The sequence below is a fragment of the Carya illinoinensis genome, chromosome 9 (assembly GCF_018687715.1).
Source record: "Carya illinoinensis cultivar Pawnee chromosome 9, C.illinoinensisPawnee_v1, whole genome shotgun sequence".
Lineage (NCBI taxonomy): Eukaryota > Viridiplantae > Streptophyta > Magnoliopsida > Fagales > Juglandaceae > Carya > Carya illinoinensis.
This window is the reverse complement of record NC_056760.1, coordinates 25,265,001-25,272,611: the sequence shown is the minus strand read 5'-3', so window position 1 is coordinate 25,272,611 and position 7,611 is coordinate 25,265,001.

Genomic DNA, 7,611 nt, shown 5'->3' with positions numbered 1-7,611 from the left:
GCTTTTTAATTATTTGCCTATTTGAAGGGCATTTCTGTCCACTCAGGCCTATATAAGCAGCGCCTGTCCAGGTGCCGAAAGAACACACCAAACCAAACCAGATTTCACAGCAGCTGCTCCAAGAATCTCTGCTCTTCGCCGAAGTTTTGATCTCCGAAAAGATTCAGAGAGAGAGAATAATGTCAAATCAGATGGCATCAGGTGCTAGGAGTGGTATGATCAACGGTGGGAACTTCTCTGGGAGGCTTTCTGGCCGTCCGATTCCAAAGAGGGGTCAGGTGAAGCTGGGCATAGTGGTGGGATTGGCTCACTCTGTTACTTCCATCTTCTCTCTCCGTAGAAGAGGAGCCGCTTCTCAATTCTCTAACTAGAAACCCAGAACCCAATTTTGATGAGGATTAGAGAAATCCAGAGAGAGGGAGCATTTTGAGTGTTTTGTAAAAAAGAAGTTTGCACATAAAGTCATATTTCTTTGTTTTTCTGTTCAATCTTCATGTGTTCGATCATCTTTTTCCTTTACCGGCTGAGCCACTTGGTGAATCGGTCTTTTTTATTAAGTTATAGAATCTGAAGAAGGCGAAATCAATGCAAAAACCAAATCTCCAATTAACTTGTAAATATGAAACATATTACTCATTTTGAAGCCGAGAAATGTTCATTTGTAGCTTTGCCAAAGTGAAGGGAAGGGAAGGGAAATAAAGAAGAGGCGTAAATGGGCGGTCCCACTCCAGAGCACTTCGAAAAAGAGGAATACTATTTTCGCACAGAGTTGACAAAAGCATAGTACGCGCCCATTTGGCAGCACACTTATTAATGTTATGTTCCCTTCTAAAAAATTCAAATGCACGAGATGGACTGTCATAATATTAACATTTATTTTTAATGGACTGTCATAATTTTATTGGTGCTTTGAAAATGAATAAAATAAAACTAAAAATATATTAGAGATAAATTTATTAGATTTCACTAAAATATTAAGTTGTTATCAAAATTAAATAGGTCTTGAACAAGTTTGAGCTCCTTACTAAAATAAATTATAATTGAAATAATTTAGGAGCGGTTTGGTTTTAGAGTCACTTCATACGAAGATATATTCTCGTATTCAAACGGTTTGTTTTACTTTATGAGCTTGAAAATCATCTCCCTTCACTAATGACAAATAAAGGATCTTGCAGTGATGGAGTCCATTAGGTAAGAAGCTTGCAAGAAGCTTGCCTTCTGTGGTGAGGTGAGAAAATGGTTGTGGGTGCAAGTAAGAATGTTGTGAATGAGGGAGGGTGGCGAGGGCCTTCCATAGTTGAGGAGCAACTCGGCCACTTTGTGGGCAAAATGCTCGTGGCTAAGGGAGGGTGGGGAGATCCTCTTCCTTGGGCAAGAAGCTCATGGCGAGATTCAAAGTCTGCTGCTATGTAACAGGTAGGTCCCACCAATACTTTTTGTTGTTAGGGACCATCACGTCGACGATAGAAAATGCCAGCATTCTAGTTGTGGCCCCTGGCAGCCTCAGCAAGTTGTGGGAAGTTTTTGGTGACTGCATGGCCAAGGCAGTCGACGGACACCTCGTCGATGGTAGAAAATGCCAGTCATCCTGGTGTTGGCTGGTGGTGGCCTTGCCAAGCCACAGACGCCACAAGGAGGGCCCCTTTGGGTGCATGGCAATGTGCACCCGTTGTCCACCCTTCCCCTCATAGATGCACTCTGTTTATGGCCACTGTGGCTCAAAGTCACGGCGAGCATGACCTCTGTAGGTCAATGATCATTCCTGTTGCAGCAGAAGGCACCAACAATCCATGAGGATCGGGCTCATGGTTGGAGGCTCACAATGTTATGTGCACTAGTATTCCATTGTGCATGCAGTGGGTGGTGCATGTGCTACATGCATAGTGGGCGCATCTAATTCTTGCACAGTGCAAAAGTTAATTTATAAAACAAAATTATAATCAGTGGGACTCACATCTATTAAATTTTCAAAACATTAAAACCATCTTATCTCACTTCCTAATTCAAACACACAAAATGTTCAAAAATCATATCATCTCATCTCAGCTCAACAATTTCACTATTATTCACAAATCATCTCAACTCATCTCATCTTATCTCACTATCTAAACAAGCCATTAGTTTACCTCCATTACTTATTTTAATCGTACACTAATAAAAAGTTTATCATATTCTAAATGAATAGTTATCTCCAAGTCATACAACCCCTCTAATATGAAAATCTGAATAATTAATTCGAATCTATTCCTCTTTAAACGCATGAATTTGACACAATTATATATATGTAAGTGCCCAGGCAACAACATCGGCAGTACAGGTAGGGCTGTTCATCCAGACCGAAACCCGGACCGCATGGATTAAAAAATCGATACCCGGTTTCCATTATTTCCTCCCCCCCCCCTTTATCTCCCCGCTTGCTCGCTCACTCTCTCTCTCTCTCTCTCTCTCTCTCTCTCTCTCTCTCTCTCTCTCTCTCTCTCTCTCTCTCTCTCTCTCTCTCTCTCTCTCTCGTTCATCTTAGATTCTGAAAACCCTAGCTGCCACCACTCCAGACTTCATCTTTGCCTCATTCTCTCACTCTCTCATCAGGTGTGTAAACGCTGCCCTTCTCCAATCGAAACTGTCATCCCTCTCCATCTTCTCGTTCTCTATTTTTTTGTTCTCTCTTTGGTGATTTTGAGTTTTTTTTTTCTTTTCTTTTAAGGGAATATTTGAATGTTTGAGAAGTATTCGGTTGTGATGAGTTTTAGAGTTTGGGTTTTAGAGCTTGGGCTTGTCAAGCATTGGTCTTTAGCCTTGGATTTTTGGAGTTATAATGCAAATCTGACTAGCATTGTTTCTGGATCGTTACATTTGTTTTGTTTCTCTGTTTCTTTTGTGAGGTTTCTTGAAAAATGTTCACTATGAAAGACATATTCTATAACAAAAAAAAAAAAAGCTAACTGTGAAAATACTTCTTGTCTTTTAATTTTGTGATTATATTTTGTTATTCTCATGATATATAGATATTAGTTTAATGATAGATAAAATTAGTAATTGATTTGAGCCTTACATATCAGAATATGGTTTGTGAATGGTTTTAGTCAATATGATGCAAAATGTGTTCAATGTTTAGGTAGAAAGAGGGTCAAGGTTTGGGAAGAAGGGCAAGCGCCTAGGGGGGGTGAAGTTTGGAAAACTATTGTGCTTGCAAGATACCCTTCTCTGTGTGATGTTTATTTTTTTGGGGGGTGGGGTTGGTTGTAGAAACATGGCCCTCCTATTTGGAATATTTTTTACAAAATTGAGGCTTAAAATGAGGTCAAGGCTAAAGAGAAGGAAGAGAAGGATGTAAATGCGTAGCAGGTAATCATTTTAAGACTTCTGGTATTCTGGTATTGAGTTAATGGTGTCAATTGGGACTAAACTTAGATGGAGATGCCAAGATTGTGTAATGAAATTCCCAAAAATATCCATTATTCGGTAAGTCATCACCTAGATTCATTTTGATCTGTCCAAATTGAATTGAAGTACGGGCATGGTTTTGAAGAGTACTTTTGAAGGACTAGTAAAAAGGTGAGACCTTGAGAAAGCCATTCATGAGAACTATAATCTAAAGGTGTTAATTGGTGCTATATTCTTCATTAATCATACAAAAATCTGACCTCAAATGGAATATTTGTGTTTATATGCCTAGTGAGCTTTTTGAACATTGATCTTCAATACTGTTTAACAAAATATAGATCAAATGAGAAATTCCTTTTGAGTCATGTCCATATTCAAGAGAAACTGCCAGAATTTGGGTACTTACTATTGTAGTCGTATTTATCCTTCTTGCTGACTGGGATGTCTTTGCAGCTGTGAGGGCTCTGTTTTTGATCCCTTGGGTATCGACTCGGATGTATCTTCTGGTCTAAATTCAGTCTGGGATAGTTTCCTATGTTTTCTCAAACATAAAGGAGAGAACTACATCTAGTACCTCTAGTAATAGAGGCATTAGAGACCTACCTCTGCTCGAGGAGTGGCAAGTTTGTCTCTTGACTTGCAAATTTTTTTCAAAGTCTTCAGTATACTCAATATGCTTCGATTGGGTTTGCCATTGTACAGGTGAGGAACTTCACTTAACTTGAATGAAGAAAGTTGAAAAAGAGCTTACCGTTGTGCTGAGTAATTGATTTGGGTCTTTTAATTTATAACAAATGGAACCAAACTCCTTAAAATGAAAAAATAACTAATATTAATGTGCATCTTTTTCCCCTGCATCATTTGTTGCCATTGATGCTCACTTCCCTTGGTACTTTATCAATGAGTAGAATTTGATATTGCCATCTTTACTTGTCAAAAAGTGCTTCCCATTCTCTTTTTAAGAAAACTTCAAACTTGTGTTTCAATTATGCTAATTGTTTTTAGGTTTGTTCTTTTGCAGGTTCAAAGTTTCCTTTCGACGTTTTGAGACTACATCTTTCTTTGTACTATTATTGGACTTCTTAAGAGCAATGTCAATTTTTTGGGTGTAGCGGTAGCAGGAATGTTCTTACCAAATTAGTTCCTGTTTGTTGTTGTGTATTGGAGTTTAATTAAAACAATGTATGTGTTTTGTAATATTCTAAGCAAATCAGTTCAAACAATGTAATATGTAGTAGATTTTTTTTTCCTTTTTAAGTTAATTGGTTGTTTATGTGTTAGCTTATATGTATGTGTTAACTATAATTAGTTGATATTTTTATCATCATAGACAAAATGATATAAAATATAAGCTTTTATATAAAAAATAAATAAATAAATAAATAAAAATTGCATTCAACAATATTTCTTGAAAAATTGCAATAAAATATTGGATATTTTTATAAACATTTTTTCAACATAAAAAATTAATAACAGAATGATTTCAGTTATTAAAAAAAAAAAAAAAAAAACCCCCGTTTTCGGGTTGTAAAAATCCGGATCAATTCGAATTTCGGACCGGGTCATAACCCGGGTATGCCCAGCCCAGATTTGGAATCCAGGTTCCGGCCCTAGTATACTCAGATACCCGGTCCAAAATCTGGTTGAACACTCCTTAGTACAAGAGTTTCCGCAACAACCATAGATTTCGCAAGATGAATGAATGTATGTAATTGCTCTATTTTTCTTTTCAGGTGCTCTTGAAGTACTTTAGTATATAATATAATAAGTATTTTAGGTCCTATTAATTAATTAATGAATTAGTGTCCTCCATTCTCATAATTACATGTATGGACAAATACTTTTAAAACGTACAGCCTTCACACTGCTTTCAAAACTAATCAGCAGCTTTAAATTATTGTTGTTCCTCCAATTGATAAATACTTTATAGCTTAATTATTTATAAGCTAAAGTAATTTATTAGGAGTACAAGTTCATTCATATTTGAAAGAATGGTAGTGTAGGCAGATATTGGAGGATGAGAGTGTAGAAAGATGTAAGATAGCTTTAAATTAGTCAACTTCAATGTTATATCATTCATGAGACTTTCAATTTTCATTGGAAAATAATTTTAGGATGATCTTCTATTCGGTAAAAAATTATGCAACCAAATCAAATTTTATATTCCATTTTATATTTTTAAATGTGTGCATTATATTTGTAATGAAGAGTCTTTGTCTTAGTTTTAAATTTTGTTCCATTCCGATTGGAATGCTCAAAATTTTCTGTTCTATTATTGATGGGTACCATGGTAGATGGAGTCTTAAAGATCTCTTGTAAGTTCCAGATAGACCAATCACAAAGTTAAGAGTTAAGAAGATCAAGGAAGTAATGCAATGATTGGTGCAATCTACTTGGGATGAGTTTTCAAATTTATCTAGCAAGACCCTAACATTCAAGATGGGCTTGAAAGAAGGCAAACCAGTTTTGATCCATATGATACAAGCTATGAAAAGGAGTGACATGACTTAGGGTTTCTTATTTAGGTCTATTGTTATATTTATGTGATAGAAGGCGTTGGGCCTGTTTAATTCATTAAAAGGATTTATATTATTAGTTATAGGAGTTAGTCTAGATTATTTGGGTTATGGATGTTTGGCCTACGGTTTCTTGGATTATTATCATATTTTTATTTGAGCTAACCAAGGGTTTGTGAGAAGACCATATTCGGCCAGCTAGTGTTTCTTTAGGGGAAGCCTTATTTTGGCCAGGGTTTATTGGGGAAAGGGTATTTAAACACATGTAGCCACTTATTAAGGGTTTTGTCAATTGAATGAATATTTTCAGAGAGAATTCAGTTTTCTCCTCTAGTTTTTAATGAACTTTGAACTTATCAATGGTAAAAACCTTTGTGGTATTCTCACCAAATCTAGGTTCTTAAAACAAGATTTCAACAGGTCCACATCTCCTTGACTTGATTATTAGCTTTCTTGGGTTAGTTTCCTAATGGATTATGGGTTCAAGATATTTCAATCCTACTGGTTCACATTAGCTGTAGTACAGATACAATATATATCTCTATTTTTTTTCATTCTAAATTTCGGTTTGTTGATTCTATATACACAAACAAATATATATATATATGTGATACATACTTACATATACATATATAGTTAATCTTGAAATAGTATATTTGGAATGCACCAATATTAAAATATTTATTTATGTGCTTAAATCAAAGTGATCACGTGAAAGAAAATTTAAAAATACTTTGCCTAAAGTTTCCACCCCGTTGTTCTTCTACGTTTTAATTAGTTGAATGTTTGCTTAAATAAATTAATAAAGCTAATGGGAATGCAAGCGAGGCACATCAAATCATGCCACATTGACACTCACTTTTGTAATAGAAAATATATATTCGTCATTCCTATATTACACATTACACAATTTTTTTTTCCTTACCAATTGTGTGTGGAGGAGTCAATATTGATCTGACCCAAGCTAAGGGCCCAAGGCCCATCTTCCAAAAAGGATAACTGTTCAAAAGAGTTGTGAATTATGGACTCTAGTTGTCTTATTTATTAGGGCAGATAGACCCTTGCATTGTGGATACAGATAGAATAGTGAACAATTAATTCCGTCATATTAGGGATAAGTCTTATTGTGACTAAGTATTATGCGAAGTTGATCAACTAATAGTACACAGTCAATATTATTCACGCTCCTATATACAGATAGCAGGTAATTGCCCAACACATCTAATTGAATATTCTTAAATTATTATGCCTTACTTGTTACTGACTTAAATAGCAAAGATGTCTGAGGCACACAGTCCCATTGAAGTTACTAGTTGCAGGTAGACGGTCACAACCAATGGTGGGACACGTCCTTTACAATGGCATTGTCTGTAGGATTAAGGTGATTTATGATTTCAGTCTCTTGTTGAACCTCAACGTGGTTTCCTCATTCCGAATGTGATGAGTTCTCAAGCAACCAGCAACCATAACACTATGCCAGCAAACATGGAGACACAACTGGCTGCTACGGAAGAAAAAAAGACAACGTTGGACACCATGGAAAACTTGAGAAAAGAGAACGAGGAACTGAAGCGCTGTAATGCAAAACTCAATGGTGCTATCATGCAAAGCCATAGCAATGGAGGGATGAACGCAGAAGAGATGGAAATGAAAAAGTTGCATGACGAGCTGCGTAGTCTTGTCGACAAGTATGAGGAGATGACGAAAAAGA